Below are 6,840 nucleotides of genomic sequence, written 5' to 3' on the forward strand. Positions count from 1 at the left end.
AAAGCTAGCAACCCAACATAATAACCCCTCACATTCTGTCGGGCCTTTTACTGTGGCAACTCGTCCGGGAGTTGTTAAACAATTTAAAAAATAGCTGAAATAGTGAATACTATATTTGGAATAGTCGTGGAGTGTACTGGGTAGATTTAAGCACCAACCAGAGTGTATGAAACTTAAAACTGGACATAATTTCAGATTACCGGATCGGAAAGGTATGACCTTCTGTGAGTGTTGAACAGGCCACAGGGCAGGAAATAGCCTCTACAAAAGTCAAGTATTCAACGTCCCACTTTATGTTTAAACTTTAAATCTATAATACAAACTGAGCTCTTTGTTTTAATATCAATGTTCGAGGGCTTAAATGGTAAAGGTACGATCAAATGTTAATTACACACAAATGGTTTACTGTTATAATTAAGCAAATCGTCGAGTAAACACAGAGTGTAAACAAATATATGAGACATATTAGAAACACTTAATAACTGGTTTCCTAGCAGCGATGTGATGTAGGTATAATAAGCCCTCACATTCTGTCGGGCCTATTATTATGGCAATTCGTCCGGGAGTGGTTAAACAATTTACACGATTTTACACGATTAGAAAATTTATTTGTTATACTGGAATAATAACAATTTTAAAATATAAAATAAATCACTTCCCTTTGAAGTAGAACATATGATGGGAGAGCTTCAAACATGGCGATGGAGGGAAGCGGTGTCTCACCGCTGGGAGGTAAATTAATACCCGTATTGCGATGGTAAAATTTTATGATATGAGATCTCAAGTAAAAAATAACACAAAAAATAAAAAGTGAATGTTGTCAGTGTAGTGAAATCGGAGGCAACATTAATAAAGACGTATACACTTAAACCGTTAATTTAAAGGGCAGGCAGGAGCCTCCACAAAAGTCACGTATTCAACGTCCCACTTGATGTTTAAATCTATAATACAAACTGAGCTCTTTGTTTTAATATCAATGTTCGAGGGCTTAAATGGTAAAGGTACGATCAAATATTAATTCCACACAAATGGTTCAAATGGTTTACTGTTATAATTAAGCAAATCGTCGAGTAAACACAGAGTGTAAAAAAACATATGAGACATATTAGAAACACCTGTGATGTGATCGACAGCTTGTTAGTGTACGGCTAGCACGATCCTGTCCGCAACTGGTCAATCACGTATCGATTGATCAGATCTCAACGGATCACATCAGCATTAGAACAATGGGAGCAACGTCACGAGATTACCCGTGAGCTTGTGAAATACGAATGTGAACCGAAGTTACAATATATAATGATCCGAAATTCGGACAGATGTCGCCAAAAACTGCTCCTGTCCGACAGCGAAATCTGTCCGAAATCCCCAATCCGGCTGTCGGACAGATGTCGCTGCCGGACAGCTGTCGCTGCCGGACAGCTGTCGCCCAATAAAAAATTATGCAGGTTAAACCAGTCACAATTGTCGATTATAGATTACTAAAACGTCTGACCTGTTGAACATATTGATATGATAAAACTGATAATAATTCTGGGATCAGGATAGGCATGAGCAGGTTACAGTAAAGTTAAATATCTACAGAAACCGAACACTGTGTTTTCAAAGTTCAAAATATTATGTGCCTTTATACTTATACTCAAACAGGTCCGACCGGTATACCTTTCAATTAAATGATATGAAATGCTTAAACAAGACCAAATTCCCTAAAATATACATTCATTCAACGTGCATTAACTATACTAGTATACAGTGCAGATGGCTCTAAAAGCGAAAGCTATCCTATAATCCTACCTAAACAGCAGCAATCAAGGATCGAAATAACTAACGGTAGATCGAGTAGATAAACTAGAATAATTCAAGTTCAAAACCATTACGAATAAAATAGTAATAAAGGTCGATCGAATTTATAATTAATAAAGCTGGATCCAAATTAAAGCCACAAACATGTTCTCCGCAAGCATTTCGTATTGGCGACACACAAATATTCAACACAATCACGTATGGCGCGGCGCTTTATTATGGAGGGAACTGACTGAGTTCCCTTTTGGTTTGTTATTGTTTGCAAAACGGCTATGACCCCCTGTAGCGTCTTCGACGCTACAGGGGGAGCCGCGCACTTCGTGCGCGACGGGTCATACAACGTATGACAAAGAAATCGCAATAAGGAGATTTTTGTCATACGTTGTATGACCCGTCGCGCACGAAGTGCGCGGCTCCCCCTGTAGCGTCGAAGACGCTACAGGTGAAGACGCTATAGTGAAGCGACAGTGGGGGTCACCGCGTGATACAAGGAGATTTAACCAAATTTTTTGTTGCGCCATTTTTATTCTCATATCAAATATGCGCTGATACTTTTCGGTCGAATTTCTTTTTGTTGCCGCTCATAGCAATTAGCAGAGAGCCTCAATGCACACACCGTATATTTAGTTTGATAGTAGTTGTTTTGTTGCACATTGTAATGCAGATGTTACTAAATGATCTTGAGAGGGTATTTAATATAACTTAGTTAGTGTTACTGCGTTTTGGCTGCGATGTGCTGGAGACTACTAGAAACTTGTTCTAGTATAGAATAGCTTAGTGGATCAGGATGTTGCTAAATTAAATCCCTTGTTACACTCGTTTAGTTCTGGACAGGATTTGAACGTTTTACACTTTTATCAGATCATTTCAATCATGCTTCATACCGAAATTACAATTAACCCATTCAAGCCTTGTATAAACAATAACGGACAGTATTCTGTGTTAGAAAAAATATATGTACTTCCAATCAAATCGTGCAATTTCCTTGGTACACAGGTGCACATTCTTTGATGCCCGAAATGCATTCCAAGCTCTAGATATCTGCCTTCAATAATGGCCTATAATCACATTTGCCAAAAAACAGCTGCTTTGTAATGCTGGTGTGTCCCACTTAGTTTGATTATCTTAGTTAAGCTGTAATATCGAACTCGAAGACCTGTTTCGTTATTATTTCTTGAAATGCAGGTATTTGAAGGTTTTGAAGCAATTTTTTCAATTAATCTATTTTCCTGGTGTAGAAACAGACCTAACTTGATGTATATTGTTTATTCTAATTAAAGTATATTTGAATTTAAAATATGAACTTCAAATATCATTATTTCTAGCTGAACCAGAATTTCCTTTGGGACGAGATGCTTTCCGGACAAACATTATTGTATGCTGATATAATAATTAACAACCGATCCTATGGGCTGAAATATGTAAGTACTTTGTTCAAGCTTGATGTGACCTTTTTTATCTTAGTATACTTATGACTGCTTTAGCTCAGCCTTTATAATAAAAGATAACCTCTTACCAAGCGATTGTGGAGAGAAATGACAGTCATATTTACCATTACCATTTTACAACTATTTAACAGTACCACCAACTGACTGTAATTTTCAAGCAAGAATTATTACTGATGAAAACCCATTAAATACCTAAAACTGCGTTGTACAAACACACTTGTTTATTGATAGTTAACATTAAGGATGGTTGATGCCTGTTAAGTTCATTACAGTGGAGTTCCCACTTACGAGTGTTGGCTGAGAGGTGGCGCACCTGAGAGGTGGCGCGGTGTATGCAGAGTATGATAATGTCAGCCTTACCGCGGACGCGATAATTCAAACGTAATGAAAGCTAATGTCAGCTGCGCCGCAAGGCTGACATTATCATACTCTGCATACACCGCGCCACCTCTCAGGCGCGCCACCTCTCAGTTTACCACTCGTAGGTGGGAACTCCACTGTTATGCTCATCTACTTACCAGTTTATTTACAGCCAATTCTTATCATTGTGACTTTAGCAAGTGGATATTTTCAATGCAACATTTAAACATCGTTTTTAGGCAAGATTGGGCAATTTGGTTTTGATCACTGGATTGATCACCAAAAGTTACTTAATTGAATAATAATTTGAAACTAAATCATTCGAAATCACTGATTGAGTGCCATTGATTGAGTGAAGAAATCACAGATTAAGTGCCAGGATCATGTATCCGTGCCAGATCTTAAAATGGTCATAACTCGGCTTAGTTGTAAACAACGAACTTGAAGTTATAGGAAAGCACTTCAATTATCAAAACAAGTCCAAATGTGTCTGGAAATTTTGGAGTTCCTAACTCAAAACGTTCTCAATTTATGGTGACAATAGAGAAAAAGAGGGAGTGTACAACCCTATACAATCTCACTAGTGACAATATACCTTTAGAATTTTAGAAATAAGTGCTCTATATTCGTTTCCTCCTTCAAATAGTTGATTTGGTCATTTACTTTTGAAACACTGAGACAGTCTGAGTTCTTTAGCTTTGATCAGTATCTGATGAACGGTGCTAGAGTTTCAAAATGATACTTTGACAGCTCTGGGTTTTTCAGCAGACATATTCCCAATTTGAGCAGCTTCGAAGCGTGGCTTTTCTGCAATTTGTTCAAACACATCACAAATTTGATCGCCAAGTTTCTCTCCTGTATCCTCCTTGAGACTAAAAATGAAGACATTTCTGCAATCTGCTGCGATCTTCTTCAGCTACAACATTCCAAACTACTTTCTTCAAGTTTTCTGCCGTGAAAGTGGAGACAGAGCTGGGGGAAGGGTTTCCTCTGCATTTTTTGCTGATTTCTGAGCACTGATGATTTCACTTTTCATTTCCTCTATCTTTTTATTCGTGGAGAATACGCTGATATTAGACAATACCCTAAAACGCATCAAAAAGGTGCTTTACTAGAACGTCCTTGTTTGGTTTCTTGAACTTCTCGAATGTGATATCACTATCTTCATCAAAGTTTATTGTCTTCATTACCTCAACCCAAATACCAAGATCATTAGAAGCATCTGAAAGCTGGTCGAAATGTTTACTTGACTACATTAGAGAGTCTAAGTACACATCTTCCATAACGTACTCACAATTGTATAGCACCGGACACAAAGTAGCAGATAAGTCGTCGAATTATAGCAATAAGAGATGCACATGTAAGAAATGTAGTAAATCAAAGTTTTCACTTTTTAGTTCCCGTCGGATCACATGATTTCTCTCATAGAATTGGTTCCCAATTAGTGGTTTTACAGTACCGTCGAGCTAGAATAATGACTCCATATGAGTGTGTTACGTATTGTTAAGCTAGGATCTTAGTATTAAGCAATAAGGTGTCAGAGAGCTAAGAGATGACAGGGAGTGATAGACAAGGTTCGACCGGGATCCCGGTTTAATCCCGGATTTTTTGAAAAACTGAAGTTTAAAGCAAAATTATTTACCAATTAATAAACAAAACACTGTCAGAGTCAAGTGCCAATTTGTTGGGTAAGCTGTGCTTGTGCTTTTTATCAGTTGCGGATACCATATTTTAGTGTAAGTGTTAAGTGCTGGTTTTCTTAGCTATGATCCCGGTCCCAAATCTGGCTGAATCCCGGTCCCGGCGTATACCTGGTTCCGGCACTCCTTTCCAGTCCCGGCCAAAACAGCAGTCCCGGTCGATCCTTGGTGACAGAAGGGGCGGTAAATAATGTTTTGTTTCTGATATTGGTCAAAGAGCGTACTGTATAGCATTGAACCTACACAGTTTTAGTACCCCTCACTTGAGTACTTGTGAACCATAGTCCATGACCACTAATTGGGAACCAATTCTGTGCGGAGAGAAACCATGTGATCCGACGGCCAAGGGGACCAAAAAGTGAAAACTCTGATTTACCGCACTATTTATCTTTCCCCAAACTGTACTGTAAGTCGGGGTTTTACTGTATATATTATCACGAAGATCAGCCCAGGCTAGTAATTGCCATCCTGATATTTAAAGTAAATACCATTTTATTTAGAAAATAAGTGCTTACTTTCTATCACCATCTTATAAGTAATACTAGGCAAAATAGTGATACGTATACATATATAGTGCAGAGTGCTACATAGAGATCAATTGTTTCATCTTAAGTTTGTTACGCAGCTTACGCTCATACCTGGTAGTGGTAGTGGTACCAGTAATAGTGATAGATTGCCCGACCCTAATCGTGGGTTTTAATCACGTGCTTCATGCTTGTTATAGGTGGTTATCAGCTGTTATGTTCTAAAAATTATAGCGCTCATTGTAAGACGTAGGTTCAATGTTGGTATGGTTTTAATTAAATTAGTTACCCAGAATTTTATTAAGATATTGTAACGTAATAGCTTTTTGAGTTCCGTTATTTTGTTTAAGTGTAATTGTTATTCAAAACATATAATTTCAGGTGTTAAAAGCTTGGAGCAAGACACATTACGATCGATGGCGTTCGCTGACTGATGCATTGCTATTTACTGCTGACTAGCTTATCCTTTTGTTGCCTCTAATCAGTGATGAACACCAATTAGAATCAATCGATTTAATTCACAGGATATTACGATTGTTTAACAAGGGCCCTAGCACCTGTAGTTTAAGTTATTCGATTCGATTTTTATTAAATAACTCCGTTTTTCTTTTTCTGATCTATTATTAGAGCTGTCAATGTCTTCATCTTATATTTATTGCTGCGATGTTTTACTTTATTTTATATATCAGTTGAGACTAATTAATGAATTTGACAAATTTACAAGTTTTAAATTTTTGATAATATTTGATATTTCGCCATATTTATAAATGTGTTATCAGTAGTCAATAACTACACAATATGTAATGTATTTGATTTCTGTTTGTGTGTACAACCACTCCCGTGCATAGTAAAGCAGGCGGAGACTTGCACGTGCACGTGTTAAGAATTTGGAGCTAAATTTCGATCATTTACTGTTGAGTTTAGAGTGTTCTACGAAATAATAGCATGTATCTTCGGTTGTGATTTAAATTTTATGATACGATAAAAATTGATTTCTAGCTTCCTCCC

General features: G+C 37.4%; 1 long non-coding RNA gene across 1 annotated transcript; it reads left to right on the forward strand.

The window, feature by feature from the left end:
- Positions 1 to 2,526: 2,526 nt before the first annotated feature.
- LOC134811729 (uncharacterized) lies at positions 2,527 to 6,361 on the forward strand. Its single transcript, XR_010159846.1, has 3 exons — positions 2,527 to 2,985; positions 3,126 to 3,221; positions 6,214 to 6,361. It is a non-coding gene; the product is annotated as an uncharacterized LOC134811729 (long non-coding RNA).
- Positions 6,362 to 6,840: the final 479 nt, after the last annotated feature.

The sequence above is a fragment of the Bolinopsis microptera genome, chromosome 2, assembly GCF_026151205.1.
Source record: "Bolinopsis microptera isolate Bmic1 chromosome 2, MBARI_Bmic_1.0, whole genome shotgun sequence".
Lineage (NCBI taxonomy): Eukaryota > Metazoa > Ctenophora > Tentaculata > Lobata > Bolinopsidae > Bolinopsis > Bolinopsis microptera.